Here is a 24,066-nt window from a genome sequence, read left to right on the forward strand (position 1 = left end):
CCTCCCTCCCACCCTCCCACCCTGTCTTCCTCCCTCCCACCCTCCCACCCTGTCTTCCTCCCTCCCACCCTCCCACCCTGTCTTCCTCCCTCCCACCCTCCCACCCTGTCTTCCTCCCTCCCACCCTGTCTTCCTCCCTCCCACCCTCCCACCCTGTCTTCCTCCCTCCCACCCTGTCTTCCTCCCTCCCACCCTGTCTCACCCTCCCTCCCTCCCTCCCACCCTGTCTCACCCTGTCTCCCTCCCTCCCACCCTGTCTTCCTCCCTCCCACCCTGTCTTCCTCCCTCCCACCCTGTCTTCCTCCCTCCCACCCTGTCTTCCTCCCTCCCACCCTGTCTTCCTCCCTCCCACCCTCCCACCCTGTCTTCCTCCCTCCCACCCTCCCACCCTGTCTTCCTCCCTCCCACCCTCCCACCCTGTCTTCCTCCCTCCCACCCTCCCACCCTGTCTTCCTCCCGACCACCCTCCCACCCTGTCTTCCTCCCGACCACCCTCCCACCCTGTCTTCCTCCCGACCACCCTCACACCCTGTCTTCCTCCCGACCACCCTCACACCCTGTCTTCCTCCCGACCACCCTCCCACCCTGTCTTCCTCCCGACCACCCTGTCTTCCTCCCGACCACCCTGTCTTCCTCCCGACCACCCTGTCTTCCTCCCTCCCACCCTGTCTTCCTCCCTCCCACCCTGTCTTCCTCCCTCCCACCCTGTCTCACCCTCCCTCCCACCCTGTCTCACCCTCCCTCCCACCCTGTCTCACCCTCCCTCCCACCCTGTCTCACCCTCCCTCCCACCCTGTCTCACCCTCCCTCCCACCCTGTCTCTCCCTCCCTCCCACCCTGTCTCTCCCTCCCTCCCACCCTGTCTCTCCCTCCCTGCCACCCTGTCTCACCCTGTCTCCCTCCCTCCCACCCTGTCTCCCTCCCTCCCACCCTGTCTCCCTCCCTCCCACCCTGTCTCCCTCCCTCCCACCCTGTCTTCCTCCCTCCCACCCTCCCACCCTGTCTTCCTCCCTCCCACCCTCCCACCCTGTCTTCCTCCCTCCCACCCTGTCTTCCTCCCTCCCACCCTCCCACCCTGTCTTCCTCCCGACCACCCTCCCACCCTGTCTTCCTCCCGACCACCCTCCCACCCTGTCTTCCTCCCGACCACCCTCCCACCCTGTCTTCCTCCCGACCACCCTCCCACCCTGTCTTCCTCCCGACCACCCTCCCACCCTGTCTTCCTCCCGACCACCCTCCCACCCTGTCTTCCTCCCGACCACCCTCCCACCCTGTTTTCCTCCCGACCACCCTCCCACCCTGTCTTCCTCCCTCCCACCCTCCCACCCTGTCTTCCTCCCGCCCACCCTCCCACCCTGTCTTCCTCCCGACCACCCTCCCACCCTGTCTTCCTCCCTCCCACCCTCCCACCCTCCCACCCTGTCTTCCTCCCTCCCACCCTCCCACCCTGTCTCCCTCCCTCCCACCCTCCCACCCTGTCTCCCTCCCTCCCACCCTGTCTCCCTCCCTCCCACCCTGTCTCACCCTCCCTCCCTCCCACCCTGTCTCACCCTCCCTCCCTCCCACCCTGTCTCACCCTCCCTCCCACCCTGTCTCACCCTCCCTCCCACCCTGTCTCACCCTCCCTCCCACCCTGTCTCACCCTCCCTCTCTCCCTCCCACCCTGTCTCACCCTCCCTCTCTCCCTCCCACCCTGTCTCACCCTCCCTCTCTCCCTCCCACCCTGTCTCACCCTCCCTCTCTCCCTCCCACCCTGTCTCACCCTCCCTCTCTCCCTCCCACCCTGTCTCACCCTCCCTCTCTCCCTCCCACCCTGTCTCACCCTCCCTCTCTCCCTCCCACCCTGTCTCACCCTCCCTCTCTCCCTCCCACCCTGTCTCACCCTCCCTCTCTCCCTCCCACCCTGTCTCACCCTCCCTCCCACCCTGTCTCACCCTGTCTCCCTCCCTCCCACCCTGTCTCCCTCCCTCCCACCCTGTCTCCCTCCCTCCCACCCTGTCTCACCCTGTCTCCCTCCCTCCCACCCTGTCTCCCTCCCTCCCACCCTGTCTCCCTCCCTCCCACCCTGTCTCCCTCCCTCCCACCCTGTCTCCCTCCCTCCCACCCTGTCTCCCTCCCTCCCACCCTGTCTCCCTCCCTCCCACCCTGTCTCCCTCCCTCCCACCCTGTCACCCTGTCTCCCACCCTGTCTCACCCTGTCTCCCACCCTGTCTCACCCTGTCTCCCTCCCTCCCACCCTGTCTCCCTCCCTCCCACCCTGTCTCCCTCCCTCCCACCCTGTCTCCCTCCCTCCCACCCTGTCTCCCTGTCTCCCTCCCACCCTGTCTCCCAAATGTCTCCCTCCCACCCTGTCTCCCAAATGTCTCCCTCCCACCCTGTCTCCCAAATGTCTCACCCTGTCTCCCTCCCACCCTGTCTCCCAAATGTCTCACCCTGTCTCCCTCCCACCCTGTCTCCCAAATGTCTCACCCTGTCTCCCTCCCACTCTGTCTCCCAAATGTCTCACCCTTTCTCCCTCCCACCCTGTCTCCCTCCCACCCTGTCTCCCTCCCACCCTGTCTCACTGTTAGGCCGGTGCTGCCCGCAGACCAGACCCGTCCCCTGAGCTGAAGGGGGAAGTGGTAATACACGCACCCGCAGCAAAGGGAGCGTGTCCGGAGTGTGGTATAAAGTGTTGCCAGGCCAGGTGTAGTAAGGTAGACAATACTTGCCGGTACCGGTTGTAGAGATAGAGTGATGATTGCCTTGCCGATGTCAGGGAGAGAAGAGTGGGGATAGGTCATTGTCCAAGCCGTGTTCAAGGGGTTACCAGAGTGAGCGTTGTCCAAGGAGTGCCGAGATCGAGAGCCAGAGGGGGTAGTCGTACAAGCCGCGTCAGAACCTGTGAAAACACTGAGAGAATCCAGAAGTACTTCCATACAGAGACTATGTCGAGCAAAGACTGAGAGCAGAGAGGAGCTAGATAAAGCAGGAAGGTCCAATTAGGAACGGAGGCGGGACAGGAAGAGCTACAGGGAGACACTGCAGATTGGTGCAGACATAACAGGCCAGGTGAGTCTTGTTGGTAACCTGAGTATGCTCGTGCAGTGTGCGGGGGCGGAGCCTGAGGTCCGGGGGAAGGGAAGAAGAGTGTGCAAACTGAGCGTGCTCCGTAACTCATGTACGTGCGTGAACCGAGCCAGTGGATGGTGCAGGTGTGCGTGCAGGAGGGCGTGGACGCGCGCGGCCCTGTACAGAGGAATCACCGAGGTGAGTGATCCCGCGACGGCGGCAGGGGCGGGGAGCCGTGGAGGCCGGTGAGGCAGGATTGTTTTGTGTGTCCAGGGGCTCCCTGCTGGGAGGGAGTGCTCTGTGTGAGGAGCGTGGAGAACGCCGATTCCTGACAGTACCCCCCTCTTCAGGAACGGCCTCAGGACGGTCCAAGAATGGTTTCTCTGGAAACTTTTTCCTGAAGGACTTAAGAAGAGCCGGGGCATGAATGCCCTTTGAAGGAACCCAGGATCTCTCTTCAGGGCCAAAGCCCTTCCACTGCACCAAAAACTGGAGCTGACCCCTGGATAGGCGAGAATCCAAAAGAGAGTGAACCTCGTATTCCTCGTGTGACAGAGTGAAGTCAACTCCTATCAGTTATGCCTGGGAGACATATGTCTGAGTGCTTCACCCAGCACTCATAAGGGTTAACTCAGGTGGAAGTTAGGAAATCAGAACTCTTTAGCTGACACCTGAGAGCCAGCAAGGTTAGATAAAGGAGCATGTGACTGGCAGTAGCTGCCAGAGAGAGAGAGAGAGAAGCACACTGCTGCGTGAGCCCTTAGCCAGAGGGATTTCACCAAAGACTACTTCAACTAAAGTAAGGATTATTCATTTGTTTACTGACTGCTTAAAGTACCCTTATGGTTTGGTTCTGGTTTAGCCAGCCAGCCTGCTAGATAGGTCTGCTGTGTTATTAGTCAGTTTTTCTCCCAAAGTGGAGCAGGATTTATTTTGTTAAAGGGACAGTGTACCCGCATGTTATGTTACTGTGGAGAAATAAAGCCACTGAACGTTTTTATTTTATTTATCCTGAAACTATACGTGTGGACTGTTCCCTGACCTCGGCTACAGGCCGTCCTGCCACAGGTGGTATCAGAAGTGGGACGTCGGACGGCCCCTGTATCTGAAGGGCCACACAAAAAAAAAATGGAGAATTTTTTTTCTCAGTTCCTTGAGCAACAGCTCCAGCTAGCAGAGAAGCAAGCAGAGCGACAAGCCCAGCAAGATGAGCGACAAGCCCAGCAAGCTGAGCGACAAGCCCAGCAATATGAGCAATAGGCCCGGCGAGAGGAAAAGCTACTCCAACTGCTGGTCGAAGGCCCAACCCCAGGCAGACCAGGGATTCCAAATAACCCACCGGTGATGCTGCCTAAAATGAAGCCAAACGAAGACCCAGAGGCATTTCTCCTCCCTTTTGAAAGGGTAGCCACGGCCCACGGCTGGTCAGTTGATCGCTGGGTAACGACTCTGGCTCCACTCCTCATAGGGGAAGCTCAGGCCTACCAGGCTCTTCCAGCGGACGAGGCCATGGACTATCAGAAACTAAAGGCTGCAATTCTGGATCGCCTAGGCCTCACGCCAGAGACCTACCGACAGCGGTTCCGGACAGTCAAATATACAAACCGAGACAGACCCCGGGTCGTAGCCCACCGCTTAGTAGACTTATGGACCAGGTGGATACAACCGGGAAAACATGACAAGGCAGAGATCCTTGAACAGTTTGTGCTCGAGCAGTTCATACAGATACTGCCCCCCTCCTCCCGCTCCTGGGTAAAAAGACACGCTGCATTTTCCCTGGATTCAGCGGTCCGCTTGGTGGAAAACTTCCTGGGCGACGACACCCAACAGGATAGCTGGGAACGGCCGGTGCAAACACCAGTTGCTTCCGGTGATACTAGAGTCAGGAGAGCAGACAATCGAGGGGTCTACAACCCGCCAGCTCGGGAGATCCAGTCAACCCGATCGGAAGACCCTTTCCCATCTCGGAGGGTTCCTGGTACAAACTCCCGCAGAGAAGCCCATCCTGGGTCCGAGGCCACTGGATCACTCAAGGGAGGCCGCCACCCACAGTATTCCCCGAGAACCTGGACTCCTGTCACCCACCCGGTGGAGAGGATAACCCCACCAACCAGAAGGGAGGACCCCATCCAACAGCGGAGAGGTCCAAACACCGAGCCCCGTCGAGAGCTTCCGCGGACGACCGAGTTTGCGGACTCAGGAGATGAGGAGATGGACTGTTCATATGGCAGAACCACTGCCACAGCTTGTCTCCGAGGGGACCACAATCCGTGGTTAGTCCCAGCATCTCTGGAGGGGACAAAAGTAAACGCCATGCTGGACTCGGGCTCTGGAAAAACCCTGATCCTAGAGGGCCTAATTCCAAGCAATAGACTATCTTATGACTCTCCTTGGAATATCGAGTGTATCCATGGGGATACAAAGAGATACCCGACGGCGAACGTTACACTGCGTATCCAGGATCAAGAGGCTAGCCTACTAGTGGGAGTTGCTCCCTGGCTACCTGCTCCTGTTCTACTTGGCCGAGACTGGCCCTACCTCGAAACATTGTTGGCCCCTACTCCTACGGAGCCTACTTCTCTGGTAGCGGAGAAGCCCGGAGACTTGTTCCCTTTTTCCCCAGAGATTTTCCCCCGTAGACACCATGTCCCAAAGACACATAAACAGAGACGTGCGGAAAAAGAGGACTGGTTAAGAAAGGCTGGGACTTTTGGTAACATTAGTCAGCCCAAAGGACTGCAGGTCATGGCCGGGGATGACCAGGTGGGGAACAGATAGATACGGGAGTGTTGCCAGATCTGGATCTTCCTGACTTCCGTCAGAGGCAGAGGGAGGACCCAGCTCTGGCTAGACAATATGAGAAGGTGGTACAGGTCAACAACAAGATAATAGATGAACAAGGTGTAAAAGTGTTTCCACATTTTGAACTGTTGAATGACATACTATATCGTGTGAATAAGGTTACACAAACAGGGGAGGTCATTCGACAGATGCTAGTCCCTAAAGGGTTGATTAAAACAGTGTTTACCGAGAGCGCATGCGCGAGGTTGGAGAGCATGGTTGCATAATTCTATAGCTCTGTGCCCCTCTCCAACAGAAATAACCAGATAGAACGCAATAGTGCACTAAATTCGGAGAAAAATACCTCACGAGCTGCAAGGTGACCCCAGGATGTCGAAGAAGTCGACGAAAACCCCCAGAAAACGGGGGCTCCCAGAATATTTTAACGCAGGGAGAGCCCGCAGGGCAGCGACAGCAATGGCCCCCGCATCAAGAACAGGCTCCGAGTCGGAGGGTGAGGGAAACCCGGACGACCAAGGGCTCCTGCCGGTCAGGCGATGCGACATTGAAAGGCTACTGTATATCAGGACTTAAAGGACGTCTTACAAGCAGAAATAAGAGCCTTAGCTAAAGAAGTGGGAGGCCTGGGGACCCGCACACAAGAACTAGAAGTGCGGGTCGACAAGAACTCTAAGGCTATACAAAAAAGCTCCAAAGTAACGGCAGACCTGCAGTCCCAGAAAAATGAACTCCGCGACCGGCAGGAGGACGCGGAGAATAGGGATCGCCGTAACAATGTGCGTCTCCGCGGGATCCCAGAAGATATAGTGGACTGCGAGGAGTTTGTGGAGCGGTGGTTGGCGCACGTTTGCCCGGAGGCCCCTAAAGATAAATTACTAATGGACCGGTGTCATCGGGCGCTGCGTTCTAAACCCCAACCCAATGAGTTACCACGGGACATCATAGTGCGTTTGCACTATTACCGCACCCGGGAAGAGATCCTGCAGAAATCTAGAAATACGCCTGTCATGGAGTTTGAAGGGGCTAAAATCGCGGTGTTTCAAGACATCTCACCCATCACGCTGGCTCGCCGAAGAGACCTGTGGCCCATCACCAGGGTACTGCGGGACAAGGCGGTCAGATACCGCTGGACTTTTCCCTTCGGTCTCATGGTGATTCGAAATGGCCGCCCTATTCATCTAAAAGCCCCTGAGGAGGGAAATAAATTCCTTCAGAGGCTGGGGCTGGGGCCTGTCCCTGGTGCCACAACTGCTGAACCAGACCCCCCAGTGATGGGCCCAGCGTGGACCACAGTGGGAAGCCCACCCAGAGGAGAGACCGAGTGAGGCGGTCACTACTACCCCACCAGGTTACATCAAAACCCTGAAGTTGCAAAGTTATAATATTAAAAACAAAAAAAAGTTTTTTTACTACTGTTACCCCGTTTAAGCTGCACCAGCCCCGGCATTGGCACTGAAAATTTTTGTATGCCAGGACCCCCCCGCGCAAGAGAAACTCGTAAAGACTGGCACCGGGGTAAAAACAAAGTTGCAAAGTAACCTGAAAATGAAAAATCAACAAGACTTTTTACTCACCTCATGGTTCAGTCATGGCGCCTAAACCAGCGATGGAAGGTCCCCCAGCGTGAAACGCAGAAGGCGGTTGAGGAGAAGGCGGGAATCCCTTACCAGGCGGGAAATCGGATCGAGCTGGAGGAGCGGCTTCAGATGCGTCCGCCTCGAAGGTCAGCCCAATCCAAGATGGCGGAGGAGGAACACCGTCACCGGAAGAGGCGGGATTAGAGGCGGCCATCTTACGAGAGGCGGAAGTTGCGCGGCCAATACAGAGGGACGGCGCATGGATGCCATCACAGCCCCAGAGGAGACAGCCACGCGAGAGCAGGAATCACAGGCGCACGGGCGCAATAGACAGCAGAAGAATATAACACAGCCGCTGAGAGACAGCCCCATGAATAGGGAGCGAGACTGACATAGAGACACAGAGATAGTATGGAGGGAGGGAGCAGCTGCAGGCTGCGCCGTCCACTATAGTGAATTGGGAGAAGGTTACGAGGGCCAGGCGTAAGTAGCAGAGGAAGGGCTGATAGATTGGTAGGAGTCAGGATAAGAAGGGGCGGAGGGGGAAAAGAGTAAGAGCAGGATCAGTGGAAGTAAGACATTGGAAGGGGGATGTGATTAGCAGCAGAGAAGGACAAGAAGGGCGGAAGCAGGTAGCGTGAAAAGAAGGGGGACGTGTATATAGAGCAAGACAAGAGAGAGGTAGAAGGTGAGAGGAATGCAGAGGGAGTGAAGGAGCGGAGGTAGTAGTTGAGAAGGGCTAGCAAGAAAAGAGAGAAAGGATATTGCAGAAAGTGTAGTATGTAGAAGGAAGTGGTAAGTTAAGAAAGGAAGGGTGTCGCAAAGGAGCACAGAGGGGAGGAGCCCACAGACGAAAAAGGATAAAAGTAAACGAAACAGCAAGAAGAGAGGTAGGTGGCGAAAGGGAGCAGATATTGGGGACCTTCCCCAGGCAAGGTTGAGGTCAAAAGGAGGGGGGTAGCGCAAACCTATAGCGAAGATCATGAAAAAAGGAGTGGAGGGAGCTGCGATGGCTGATTAGTGGTAGGAAGCCCTAAAAGATAGGGAAACAGGGGAGAAAAGCAGGGGCCAGTGCCCGAGACTAGGGGCAAGATGCTGCTAAGGGGTGCTGTTAAAGTTAAAGTTCTAGTTGAGGTTATACGTTCTGTCTATAGCTTCTGTCAGCTACTCGGAGAGGGACAGGGGGTTATAAACCTGCCTTGACCTCCGCATGTACTCCAAGTCGGGACTAGCCGGGATTAGGCTAGTGGTTACCGACGAAGCCCCTTGGGAGGGGGAGGCGGCATGGGAAGGGGAGGGATGCCAGAAGGGAGGGCGGAAGAGCTCCCCTGCCGTTTACCCAAGGGCTAGGATCACAGGACTGCGGTACTGGTACCTAAGTCATGTGACCATTGTTCTAATATCTGTCTTTTTGTGTGTGTATACGTTCCCCTCCCCACCCCCTTGTGTGTCAGTCCCCTTCTCCCCTCCGCCACAGATACAGCTCCGTTGTCACTGGAAGGGAAGATGCGAGCTGATAGCCGGAGACAGAACCAACAGGCGCAAAGAACCCACCGGAGACATCGACCGGTACACAGCGCACCCACAACACACAGCTCAGATGAGTAATGACATCACAATGATTTCCCATAACGTGAAGGGGTTTAATAGTCCTACTAAACGGAGAATTGCTTTCAGGGACTATAATCGGCGGAAAGCCGACATTATCTTCCTACAAGAAACGCATTTTTCCCGTCTAAACCACCCAAAGTTCCTTGATAAAAGTTATAGAACATATTATCTTGCATCCGCAGATGTCAAAAAAAGAGGGGTGGCAATTATTATACTGTACATAATAGGCTCGCCTTCACCATCGAGAAACAACATGCTGACGTACAGGGTAGATTCCTGATCTTAACGGGCACTATACAAGGCCAGCAAATCACATTAACGTCCGTCTACGCACCCTGTGAACAAGACCCTGCTTTCTTTGAGCAATTTTTTGCTAAATTACATACACTGGCGACACACTTTATTCGAGCACGGCTAGTCCCGCGAATTCGGGTATATTCGGGTGTATTCAGGTTTCTGATAGTTTTCTGCCAGAGTACATTGCGTTATTTTCCGGTCGGAATTTAAGCTTTTTATTCCGGCTGGTTACAATACTGCAATGCCGTCAAAATACACATGGTGGCGCTTGCGAGCTATTCTCTGTGAAGCCGTCCCCTATAATGAATTGTAATGCAGTATACTGTATACTGTATACTATATACTGTATATACTGTATAACAACAACCCCTGTAAGCCCTAACATACAGTACTGTACAGTACTGTACTGTACTGTATATGCACATACATAAATGATACTACTGTATGGGCGGCGGGGGCGAGATGTGTTTGCAGCAGAGAGAGATCCGCTGCTCTCTCTCTGCGCAAACATCCGCACATTAAAAATTATTTGAAATACATTTTTATTGATAGTGTAGATGTGCAGGGGGTCTGCGGAGCTGAACCGCGTTGGTTTTAGGTCTGGGGACCCCGTGCCCCCCGAGATACAGGCCCCTTTAGGGGGTGCCGGTATCCCTCTGCGTTTAAAGATCCCGATCACGTGACCGCGGCCTGTAAACCAAGCAGAGCAGAGGGATACCGGCACCCCCTAAAGGGGCCTGTATCTCGGGGGGCACGGGGTCCCCAGACCTGAAACCTGTGCACTTCTGCTCTGGAGACCCTCTGCACATGTACACTATCAATAAAACACATACAATATACAGTATAAATAAACACTCGTTCTTTACCTTAGCGTCTATGCGCTATGGTAAAGAAGCATTATTTTAATAATATTGTAAAGTGAGCAGGGGGTTCCCTGAGCCAGAAATTAATGCTCAGGGAACCCCCCCCCCTGCTCCTGATCAATATTATTAAAAATACGGAAAATGCTGCGTCATTACCATAGCGGATAGCCGCTAAGGCAATGAAGGGGTTAACCCACCGTGCCCGCTTTATTGTGTGTAGTGGGGATTGGTGAGGGGGGTATTTGGCCCTTGGTGTGAGTTTAGGACTTGCAGGAGGGGGGGGGGGTTGCGGGTGCACTTAACCCCTTCACGACCGTAGCAGTTAATACCGCTACGGTCATGAAGGGGTTAAGCCCTCCCGCTACCCCCCCCCCCCCGCAAGCCCTCCCCAACCATCGTTGGGGCGAATACCCCATTCACCCACCCTCCCGCAACCCACAACAATAAAATACACACAGCAGCCGCCAAAAAATAAATAAATAAATGACAATAAATACATTTGAAATACATTTTTATTGATAGTGTAGATGTGCAGGGGGTCTGCGGAGCTGAACCGCGTTGGTTTTAGGTCTGGGGACCCCGTGCCCCCCGAGATACAGGCCCCTTTAGGGGGTGCCGGTATCCCTCTGCGTTTAAAGATCCCGATCACGTGACCGCGGCCTGTAAACCAAGCAGAGCAGAGGGATACCGGCACCCCCTAAAGGGGCCTGTATCTCGGGGGGCACGGGGTCCCCAGACCTGAAACCTGTGCGCTTCTGCTCTGGAGACCCTCTGCACATGTACACTATCAATAAAACACATACAATATACAGTATAAATAAACACTCGTTCTTTACCTTAGCGTCTATGCGCTATGGTAAAGAAGCATTATTTTAATAATATTGTAAAGTGAGCAGGGGGTTCCCTGAGCCAGAAATTAATGCTCAGGGAACCCCCCCCCCCCCCTGCTCCTGATCAATATTATTAAAAATACGGAAAATGCTGCGTCATTACCATAGCGGATAGCCGCTAAGGCAATGAAGGGGTTAAGGCATAATAAACAATTAATACATTCAATACATATTTTTCACGTCTGTGTTAAAACTCCCTGCCTTCTCTCTAATCTATGTAAAACCCCCTCCCCCTATTCTCGCTTTTAAAACGCCCTGCCTTCTCTCTAATCTATGTAAAACCCCCTCCCCCTATCCCCCTATTGTGTGTGTGCGTTAAGCTTCCCTGCAAGCTATGTAAAAAAACCTCCCCCTATTGTGTGTGTGTGTTAAATCTGCCTGGCCTGTGTTTCTGATTGCTGAGTGCTCTGCGTTTAAAGGTCCCGATCACGTGATCGCGGCCTGTAAACCAAGCAGAGCAGAGGGATACCCGCACCCCCTAAAGGGGCCTGTATCTCGGGGGGCACGGGGTCCCCAGACCTGAAACCTGTGCGCTTCAGCTCCGGAGACCCCCTGCACATGTACACTGTGAATAAAACACACACATCATTAAAGAATCATTCTTTAGCTTAGCGGCTATGCGCTATGGTAAAGAAGCAGCATTTCTGTCTTTTTAATAATATTGTACAGTACAGTGAGCAGGGGGTTCCCTGAGACAGAAATCTAATCTCAGTGGACCCCCTGCTCCTGCACAATATTATTAAAAGTTCAGAAACGAGGCTTCATTAGCATAGCGTATAGCCGCTAAGGTAATGAAGGGGTTAAGGCATAATAACCAATAAATACATTCAATACACTACCCACTACCCATGGCAACCTCCGCTGCTGTACAGTAAAACAGAGAAAAAAAATAACACTTTCAAAGTAATGTCCCCTAACCCCTTAATCACCATAGCGGTTATTAACCGCTACAGTCATGAAGGGGTTAACCCACCCTCACCCACCCACCTCTCGGGATGCCTACATACCCTCCCACACTAACCCCCCCCACCCGTGAGGCCTAACCACCCAGTCAGTACCCACAAGGGAGGCCTACCCACATACCGTTGGGGAAACACCCCACCCCCACCCCAGTACCCACAATAAAAACAGTACAATGACCCACAATAAACAGCATTCTATTTATTAAATACATTACCCACCCCCTGTGCCCCCCCCCATAAATACAAGATTTATTCTTTTACATTCAGGGTCCATAACGCAGCCCCACGCTAGTCCCCGGTGGGCTGGCAGGGCACCTGGACAGACCTACAGTTTACCAGCAGCATTCCACAGGTTCTGGAGGCCTGCTGGTGGATCCTGCCAGCACCATGGCGCCCAGGTGGTCTCCTTGGGTCACCGTGAGCCACAATTGGGTCCACACGGTAGGCCCAAGGATGTCTGGGAGCCCCGGGTCAAACCTACAGGTGTCTGCGGGGCCTCGGGTGGTTCCCATGGGGGTCTGGGGAACTCACGGGTGCTCACTACGGGTCCGCGGTGCCCCCACAGAAGTGGGACCACACATCATCATCCCCGCACCTACGGGTCGGAGGTGCCCCCACAGAAGTGGGACCACACATCGTCATGCCCGCAGACTACGGGTCCGCGGTGCCCCCACAGAAGTGGGACCACACATCATCATCCCCGCATGTGTCACCCGTGGAACCACCAGCCTGCTACCCTTTAGGATACCCGAGGATTCCCCGCGGGTGGTCTCCAGAGGTCCCACGCAAAACCACGGAAGTAACCCTGAATGTAAAAAAAATAAACCTGGCCTATACATTCAATACATACACCCTCCCCCCCAATACCTACAGTACAATAATGTGCAAAATAACTATTATCCAGATATGGATAATAGATTAATTGCCCATTATTAAAAACATTAACTAGCATATACAAATAAATAAAGTACTACTGACCTCATCAATACGAAGTGTCCGATGCCAGCGCCTTCCTTCTCTTGCCCACACAAAACATAGCCAAAACCAAGCCAATACATTGCAATTACATTCAGATATCAATTAACCCCTTAAACACCTTATCGGATAATAACCGCAAAGGTAATTAAGGGGTTAAGCCACACAGGCACGATACCCACCCTTCACCCATGAATTTGTACTGTGGCTTCATCATGCAACTATATATATATACTGTATATATATACATACAGAGAGACAGAGAGAAAGAGAGAGAGAGAGAGAGATATATACAGTATATATATATACACACGTTATATACACACCCATGATAAACCAATATACTGTACAGTACAAATAAATGTAGAAGGGTTATCAAAAGCACTGTCCTACAATCTAACTCTTCTCCATACATACACACTAAATTAAAATTAATTTCCTTTAATATTCATAACTGATCTCTCAATCTACTGTAAATCATCACTAAACCTCTGAAAAGCCATTTAAACAACTTACATTCCAATATAAATGATGCCTAAATATCTACTGTATGCACCATATACATTCTGCAAATTACTGTAATCAACCAAGTAAACAAAACTCAATTAGCAATCATTATTTACATCCCTAAACAATTCACACTAGATCCTGAACAATAAAATCATTAACAAATTCACGCCTAGAGCAGAACAATTAAGCCTTTGAAAAAATATAAGTACCGACAAAAATACAACCTTTACAGTACAACCAAGGCTATCTATCCCTGACCTTCCTCAAACACACAATACAATACCAAGGAATAATACATCTATCTAATTTTAAAATACTTTAAACTCACAAAATAATTAAAAACACATCCAATCCAGCTTTTAAAACATCATCATTTCTTACCCTGAATGTATACTGTACAGTATATCTCTCTAGACATATATATTGTACATACATACATACAGTGGCAAGAAATGATATACCACAAAAAAAAAAAAATACACATGTTAAAAAACCTTTTGACATAATTAACAAGTTAAATAAAATACAATTCTTTACTGTAGTTCACTTACCATTACTTGCCCCCACCGACTCCCGTTGCCCAGCTTACTCACGAACCAATCCACGATCAGGAACCCATAAAATAATAAACCATTCAAAATAATAAACATTAAACTAAAAATCCAAACCAATCCACGGGTCTTCTACTTGTAATACATCTTCATCTGTATTCTTCTATCTCCTTCCGGGCGGGGCGGGGCGTGGTCTTCTTTCCATCATCGGCCACGTCCTTGTCTTTTTTCTTCTCCGGAGGTCCTTCCTCCGCGGCGTCTGGTTGCAAAATGAGACGACATAGGCTTTTAAAGGCCTATGACGTCACATTTTGCGTCATGGTTCCCACGGTCCTGATTGGACCGTGAAAACCATGTGTTTTGGCCGATAATAAAAAAATGATGACGTCACTTAAAGGGAATGAAAGCACAGCCAATCAGAATGGCTTTGCTTCAATTGCCTTTAAGTTGACGTCATGAAAAGGCACATGGCCGTGCACACATGGTACTAGAGCCAATCAGAGCGTGGGAACTTTATCCCTACTCTGATTGGCTCTGGTATACCATGTGTCAGGGGCTTGGGGGAGAAAGGATGTGACGTCAATAAGGATAAAGTTCCCACGCTCTGATTGGCTACCGTACCACGTGACAGGTTTTCATTGACGTCACATCCTTTCTCCCCCAAGCCCCTGACACATGGTATACCAGAGCCAATCAGAGTAGGGATAAAGTTCCCACGCTCTGATTGGCTACCGTACCACGTGACAGGTTTTCATTGACGTCACATCCTTTCTCCCCCAAGCCCCTGACACATGGTATACCAGAGCCAATCAGAGTAGGGATAAAGTTCCCACGCTCTGATTGGCTCTAGTACCATGTGTGCACGGCCATGTGCCTTTTCATGACGTCAACTTAAAGGCAATTGAAGCAAAGCCATTCTGATTGGCTGTGCTTTCATTCCCTTTAAGTGACGTCATCATTTTTTTATTATCGGCCAAAACACATGGTTTTCACGGTCCAATCAGGACCGTGGGAACCATGACGCAAAATGTGACGTCATAGGCCTTTAAAAGCCTATGTCGTCTCATTTTGCAGCCAGACGCCGCGGAGGAAGGACCTCCGGAGAAGGAAAAAGACAAGGGCGTGGCCGATGATGGAAAGAAGACCACGCCCTGCCCCGCCCGGAAGGAGATAGAAGAAAGAAGAATACAGATGAAGGTGTATTACAAGTAGAAGACCCGTGGATTGGTTTGGATTTTTAGTTTAATGTTTATTATTTTCAATGGTTTATTATTTTATGGGTTCCTGATCGTGGATTGGTTCGTGAGTAAGCTGGGCAACAGGAGTCGGTGGGGGCAAGTAATGGTAAGTGAACTACAGTAAAGAAATGTATTTTATTTAACTTGTTAATTTTTTCAAAAGGTTTTTTAACCTGTATTTTTTTTTTTTTTGTGGTATATCATTTCTTGCCACTGTATGTATGTATGTACAATATATATGTCTAGAGAGATATACTGTACAGTATACATTCAGGGTAAGAAATGATGATGTTTTAAAAGCTGGATTAGATGTGTTTTTAATTATTTTGTGAGTTTAAAGTATTTTAAAATTAGATACTGTAGATGTATTCCTTGGTATTGTATTGTGTGTTTGAGGAAGGTCAGGGATACTGTAGGTACTGTAGGCTTGGTTTGGAAAGGTTGTATTTTTGTCGGTACTTATATTTTTTCAAAGGCTTAATTGTTCTGCTCTAGGCGTGAATCTGTTAATGGTTTCATTGTTCATGATTGAGTGTGAAATGTTTAGAGATCTAAATAATGATTGCTAATTGATTTTTGTTTACGTTGATTAATTTGCAGAATGTATACAGTATGGTGCATAGATTTTATGCATTTTGGAATGTGACTTTTTTCATTGGTTTGTGATCATATACAGTACAGTAGATTGTGAGATCAGTTAGGATTTTTAAAGGAAATTGATTTTAATGTAGTGTCTGTATGGAGACGTGTTTGGTTGTAGGGCAGTATGCTTTTGATAACCCTTCTACATTTATTTGTACTGTATATTTGTTTATCATGGGTGTGTATATAACGTGTGTGTATATATATATATATATATATATATATATATATATATATATATATATATATATATATATATATATATATATATATATACATACTGTATATATATCTCTCTCTCTTTCTCTCTGTCTCTCTGTATATATATATACAGTGTATATATATATATAGTTGCATGATGAAGCCACAGTACAAATTCATGGGTGAAGGGTGGGTATCGTGCCTGTGTGGCTTAACCCCTTAATTACCTTTGCGGTTATTATCCGATAAGGTGTTTAAGGGGTTAATTGATATCTGAATGTAATTGCAATGTATTGGCTTGGTTTTGGCTATGTTTTGTGTGGGCAAGAGAAGGAAGGCGCTGGCGTCGGACACTTCGTATTGATGATGTCAGTAGTACTTTATTTATTTGTATATGCTAGTTAATGTTTTTAATAATGGGCAATTAATCTATTATCCATATCTGGATAATAGTTATTTTGCACATTATTGTACTGTAGGTGTTGGGGGGGAGGGTGTATGTATTGAATGTATAGGCCAGGTTTATTTTTTTTACATTCAGGGTTACTTCCGTGGTTTTGCGTGGGACCTCTGGAGACCACCCGCGGGGAATCCTCGGGTATCCTAAAGGGTAGCAGGCTGGTGGTTCCACGGGTGACACATGCGGGGATGATGATGTGTGGTCCCACTTCTGTGGGGGCACCGCGGACCCGTAGTCTGCGGGCATGACGATGTGTGGTCCCACTTCTGTGGGGGCACCTCCGACCCGTAGGTGCGGGGATGCTGATGTGTGGTCCCACTTCTATGGGGGCACCGCGGACCCGTAGTGAGCACCCGTGAGTTCCCCAGACCCCCATGGGAACCACCCGAGGCCCCGCAGACACCTGTGGGTTTGACCCGGGGCTCCCAGACATCCTTGGGCCTACCGTGTGGACCCAATTGTGGCTCACGGTGACCCAAGGAGACCACCTGGGCGCCATGGTGCTGGCAGGATCCACCAGCAGGCCTCCAGAACCTGTGGAATGCTGCTGGTAAACTGTAGGTCTGTCCAGGTGCCCTGCCAGCCCACCGGGGACTAGCGTGGGGCTGCGTTATGGACCCTGAATGTAAAGAATAAATCTTGTATTTATGGGGGGGGGCACAGGGGGTGGGTAATGTATTTAATAAATAGAATGCTGTTTATTGTGGGTGATTGTACTGTTTTTATTGTGGGTACTGGGGTGGGGGTGGGGTGTTTCCCCAACGGTATGTGGGTAGGCCTCCCTTGTGGGTAGTTAGTGGGTGAGGGTTGAGGGTGGTTAGGCCTCACGGGGTGGGGGGTTAGAGTGGGAGGGTATGTACAGTAGGCGTCCCGAGTGGTGGGTGAGGGCGGGTTAACCCCTTCATGACTGTAGCGGTTAATAACCGCCATGGTGATTAAGGGGTTAGGGGACATTACTTTGAAAGTGTTATTTTTTTTCTCTGTTTTACTGTACAGCAGCGGAGGTTGCCATGGGTAGTGGGTAGTGTATTGAATGTATTTATTGGTTATTATGCCTTAACCCCTTCATTACCTTAGCGGCTATACGCTATGCTAATGAAGCCTCGTTTCTGAACTTTTAATAATATTGTGCAGGAGCAGGGGGTCCCCTGAGATTAGATTTCTGTCTCAGGGAACCCCCTGCTCACTGTACTGTACAATATTATTAAAAAGACAGAAATGCTGCTTCTTTACCATAGCGCATAGCCGCTAAGCTAAAGAATGATTCTTTAATGATGTGTGTGTTTTATTCACAGTGTACATGTGCAGGGGGTCTCCGGAGCTGAAGCGCACAGGTTTCAGGTCTGGGGACCCCGTGCCCCCCGAGATACAGGCCCCTTTAGGGAGTGCCGGTGTCCCTCTGCTCTGCTTGGTTTACAGGCCGCGGTCACGTGATCGGGGCTTTCAACGCAGAGGGATACCGGCACCCCCTAAAGGGGCCTGTATCTCGGGGGGCACGGGGTCCCCCGACCTGAAACCAGTGCGGTTCAGCTCCAGAGACCCCCTGCACATCTACACTATAAATAAAAATGTATTTCAAATGTATTTATTTGTATTTATTTATTTATTTATTGCGGGGATGCTGTGTGTGATTATTTTTTATTGTGTTTAGCGGGGGTGGGTGACGGGGTTTATAAATGTGAGTTTATAAATAAAATAAAGAATATTATTTATAGGGGCCTTAGAACAGAAGTTCCCACGCCAATTGCGCGCTCATTGCTCTTTTGTTACAATGTTGCTGGTCTTGCGGGTTTGCAGTCTGGCAGCAAAAAGCAGTTTGTAGTACTTAGTGTGAGATAAAGTAACCAGTTCTTTTATTGCTGAAGTCGCCACCAAAAACTTTTATTTACAAATACAGTACAAAAACCGTGCAACACACAACAACATTCAGTATCCTTTGTTTAAGTACAGCAGGTACTATAGGGTAAAACATGTACTGTACAGTACAGCACAATATTACAGTATGGTTTCACTGAAAGTTCTCCCCATTTTCCAGCCATGGCCGATGCCTTGCATGGCGCAAAACGCCATTAATGCAGTCTCTAACGCCTCTCATTACAGGATCTGTAACAGGGTAATAGCGCTGCATTTCTTCCACAATCTTTTTCCTTAAATTGGCAGGAAGGGCATTTTTTTGGCGATTCCCATCATAGTTCACTTTGAACACCCACTCGCAGTACAATGTGTAGGGAACATGGTGTTTAAATATGATCAATGCATACTTGTGTGGTATACCAGCACTCCTCACCCTATACTTCTCCCTCAGCGCCGGTGGCAGATCGCACAGGGAGATGTCGGGCACTGTTTGTATGCGAGCGGGTGTAGGAAGTCTTTTGGGAGCGGGTGTACTTGAGGCGATGGGCAATGGTAGGGTGTCTGGGAGGAAGCTTTCCTCCGGTAGTGGTCGCCGGGTTGTCTCCTGGCGTGGTCTTGACGGGGTTGTCATGTCCTCCTCAATAGCATAGTACACTGTATCTTGTGGTGGAGGGGGTGTGCTTGGTGATGGAAGGGGGTTGAAGGTACCATGCATCACATCCATGTCACCCCCCTGCTCCAGCGTCGGGGAAACAGGGGCATTAACACCGAGCAAATAATGTATGCCCGCTATGTCTGCCTCTATCTTGTGCATCCGTTGATCCAGCCGCTGCTCCATTTGTAGCATCCCTTGCTCCATATGTAGCACCGACTCCAGAAGCAGATCTAGCTTTGCCAGCACACTAGAATTCCCGGGGAGATCCACACTTAGCCCATTCAGGATCCGGTCCAACGAGCTGCTTGTGCATGGCATCTGGAGATCTGGGGGGATGGGTGCAACGGAGGATGAGATGGGGGTTCCCTGGAGAGAAGCGGCATCGATGGAGAGTGGAAGAGGTGACCTGGGGATGCCCGGTACAGGAGAAGCTGCAGCGTGGTGGAAGAGGGATGGAGAAGGTGACCGCTGGATTTCCGGGCGAGAAGCAGAGTCGTCCAAGAGCAAAGGAGACAGTGACCCGTTGATTTCAGAGGCAGCAGCATCTTCAGATGGAACCGGAGAAGATGGGGGTGGAGAAGCCGGGCTGAAGATTTCCGGGACAGCTACAGCAGAGTCGTCGAAGCTTATGGGAAGTGGTCTGCGGATTCGGTGAGTTGGCTGCCATGCGTCTTGCGTACCGAGCACAGTACCGTATTTCTTCTTCACATAATAAGGCTGACGTGTTTTAAAAGCCTTAGCCTTTGGGGTCAGCAGAAGGTTTTCTTTGTTGGCCTTAGCCTGTCGCTTTGCCTTTGGCTTGGAAACGGTAACTGCCTTTCTCTTTTTCAGTGTGGCAGGCACAGCAGAGGTGAGATGATTCTTTCGTCCATAGAACCGGGGCTGCTCCATGTAAGCGGGAGACACAATGCAGTATCTGGACAATGGCTCAGATAAAGATCAGCAAGTGGTGGGCTATGCAACGTGTACAACCTTTTATGCATGGCTGCCAGGTACAGGTGTTGAAAGTGGGTGGTCTGTTATGTGAGTCATTAACATATAAATACACATCCATTTTGTGGATTCACTGCACATTGAATACACATCGACTAAACATCGAATATACATTCTTGTGTTTGTATTTCTTTCTACAGTACTCGCAGCAATGCCTGTTAAGAAGATTTCAAAGGATCTCAGCATGAGAATGAAGGAGATGTACACGAGCGGAAAACGAATTGCAGATATCCAGCGCTGGTTAACTGCTTCTGGCCTCGTTGTGCCATCAAGCACCGTGTGCTATCATGCACAAGGAAAAAACAGAGACCGCAAAAAGGCACCAAAGATAACAAATGCGTAAGTATACTGTATTTATAAAACTTAACCAAAAAAAATATAGAAAACTGTAGTGTACATCTACAGTATACCGTATTTATTTAGTATATTTATTATATTACAACAGTATATACTGTAGTGTACTGTATGTGTGGTCAATTTATATTTTTTGTGCAGCAGTATACACTTTTGGTATATTGCAATTCATCTGACAACGAATATACAGTATATGATGTTTATTTATTATGATATAACAACAGTACACCGTTTTTATATAGTATATTTATTATATTACAACAGTATATACTGTAGTGTACTGTATGTGTGGTCAATTTATATTTTTTGTGCAGCAGTATACACTTTTGGTATATTGCAATTCATCTGACAACGAATATACAGTATATGATGTGTATTTATTATGATATAACAACAGTATACCGTTTTTATATAGTATATTTATTATATTACAACAGTATATACTGTAGTGTACTGTATGTGTGGTCAATTTATATTTTTTGTGCAGCAGTATACACTTTTGGTATATTGCAATTCATCTGACAACGAATATACAGTATATGATGTGTATTTATTATGATATAACAACAGTATACCATTTTTATATAGTATATTTATTATATTACAACAGTATATACTGTAGTGTACTGTATGTGTGGTCAATTTATATTTTTTGTGCAGCAGTATACACTTTTGGTATATTGCAATTCATATGACAACGGAATATACAGTATACAGTATGATGTGTATTTATTATGATATAATAACAGTATATTTATATAGTATATTTATATTACAACAGTACTGTATACTGTATATTTTGTCTATTTATATTTATAGTACAGCAGTATACATTTTTTGTATATTTATATTTACTGTATATTACAACATTACATGTACAGTATACAGTATACATTTTATATTGCTGCATATTAATAACACAATATAATTTCTTTGCATTGTAGGGAGACTACTCTTCTGGTGGACAGAATAAGTGAGGAGAATGATGAGAGGAGCGCATTAAGGGTTAAAAACACTCTTCAGGAAAACCACAATCTGACTGTATCCGAGAGCAGCATAAAGAAGATGAGACGCAGAATTGGATGGAAATATGGACGTGTGAGGTTAGTAGTGGACAGTACAGGAGGTACTGTACTGTAAAGTAAAAGTGTTGTTATGCAAACTGTACTGCGCTGTGACGCTAACATTTTTTATTCATTGTCATTACAGAGCATACCCCATGATACGGGACGCAAACAAAATCAAAAGAGTGCTACAGGCCCAGGCATGGATCGACAGCGGTGAGACTTTCCAGGATTGCATCTTCACTGATGAGTCTACTGTGTCGCTGGAGAGATTTGCAAGATTTGCGTTCCACAAAAAAGGCCGCATAACTTTGAAGCCGCGGCCAAAACACCCTGTGAAGCTGCATGTGTGGGGTGCCATCTCTAGGCGTGGACCGGGATGCATTGTCGTCTTTGAAGGTACAATTTCTCAAATATAATGCCGCCTAATGCACTGTACTTGACTAGTGTTGCCTTACCGTATGCACTGTACTGTACTATTGAGCACTTTTCTTTTCTTGCTATAGGAATCATGAATAAAGATTTCTTCCAAGACAACATTGTGCCCGTGATAGTGCGATACATCACAGAAGACTTTCCCAATGGTCATCGCTTTTACCAGGACAATGATCCCAAGCACACCGCGTCGACGGCGCATATCCTTGAGCGCGGCATCAACTGGGTGAAGACGCCAGCGGAGTAAGTGCAGTAGACCGTGTCCCATTTATATGTTCCCCACTGTTTTTACTGTGTACTGTATCTCTTAAACTAATTGTCCTTTCTTTCCAATCACAGATCACCAGACTTCAATCCGATCGAAATGGTCTGGCATCAGCTGAAGGACCACATCCGTAAAGTGGCGAAACCCTCCAAGAAGGACGAGTTGTATAAAGCCATAATGAGTTTTTGGAACGATGTACTCACCGAGGAACGATGCAATAAATATATAGACCATATTGCCACTGTGTTGCCCATTGTCATCGCGCGCAATGGACAAGCATCAGGAAAGTAGTACAGTGCTGTAGTATTGTACAGTAGGTACAGTATGATACAGGTAAGTATGGCACAGATTTTAGCTTTCCCAATAGTCAGAGTATACAGTAGTTCCAGTATACAGTACAGTAGACTAGTTTGACAGTACTACAGTAACTGCCTACTAACTGCTCCATTTTTTTCTTTCCAGAGAAAGCTGCACCAGCCACCTTCTGTACAGTAGTTCTACCATAATACAGTACGCACATACAGTACAGTAACTGAACAAAGTTTTTGTTTTCTTGTCGTTCCAGGAAAAAGGGTGCACCAGGGGGGAGGGGGGGCCTTGTGTTCGTCAAATCTGCTTGTGCAGTCAAATGTACAGTATATAAACAGCAGTAATGATGTACACAAAACCTCTCCTCTCTCAATGAACTACTGTACCGCAGACACAATGAGGATACTGTTACAGTATGAAGGGAAAAAGAACAGGATGGGTTATTTAACATTACAGTATACTGTGCAATATTTATACTGTATATTTATATATACTGTATTTTTATTCTAAAGGTATTCGAGAATGTACTCTACTAGATGAGGACCTGGTGACTTTCAACCCTCTCAGACACACAGAAAGGATTATTTCACATCACTGTATATTTATCCTGTATATTTTCAGTAATTTAGAAGCAGTGGCTGTTCTGAACAGCCCAGGGCCAGATTAACAAAACAATGGCTTGGATTGGATTAGCCAGACGATTGATGCTTGGCCAGGGAGGGATTAAAAACTCTAAGGGAGGGGGTGGGTGGTGTAGCTGTAGGATTGTACTGTGTCAGTATTTCCAACGCCAGGTCACCCTAATAATTGCATGAATAAACCCCCAAAGACAAGGCCCAAATATACTAGTACAGTATACTGTACAGTACTGTAAAGTATGTATTATTGTGTGTTGATGTTTTGAATTGCTGTTAACTTGAAAAGTTTCACCATTGTATTGTACTGTATTTGTAAATAAAAGTATTTTGTGGCGACTTCAGCAATAAAAGAACTGGTTAATTTATCTCACATAAAGTACGTGAATACGACCGCAATCACCATTGTACAGTAAATGGGTGCATAGGATGGAACGACAGGTGCTAAAGGGGTATAAATATGATACTGTATTTATCAGTATTGATCAAAGAGAGTTGATCAGAAGGATTCCCCTTATAAAGTATACAGCACTCTATTGTCATTCATACAGTACAGTATACTGTAGTAAAAGGTAGACAACACATGGTCTTGCAGTACAGTATACTGTATTACTAAAAATCTGTCAGGTTGACCAGAATCACTGCGGATATCGGAAAATAATACAATTTTATTAATTCTACGTACTGTATATAAGGGGAATCCTTCTGATCAACTCTCTTTGATCAACACTGATAAATACAGTAATTTATCTCACACTCAGTACTACAAACTGCTTTTTGCTTGCAATAAACAAACAAACAGGGAAGCGCTATACTGTATGAGTTAGGATCAGGCCCAGCAGCCACTTTATGTTGAAAACCACATACAGTAT

The sequence above is a fragment of the Ascaphus truei genome, chromosome 16 (assembly GCF_040206685.1).
Source record: "Ascaphus truei isolate aAscTru1 chromosome 16, aAscTru1.hap1, whole genome shotgun sequence".
Taxonomy (NCBI): domain Eukaryota; kingdom Metazoa; phylum Chordata; class Amphibia; order Anura; family Ascaphidae; genus Ascaphus; species Ascaphus truei.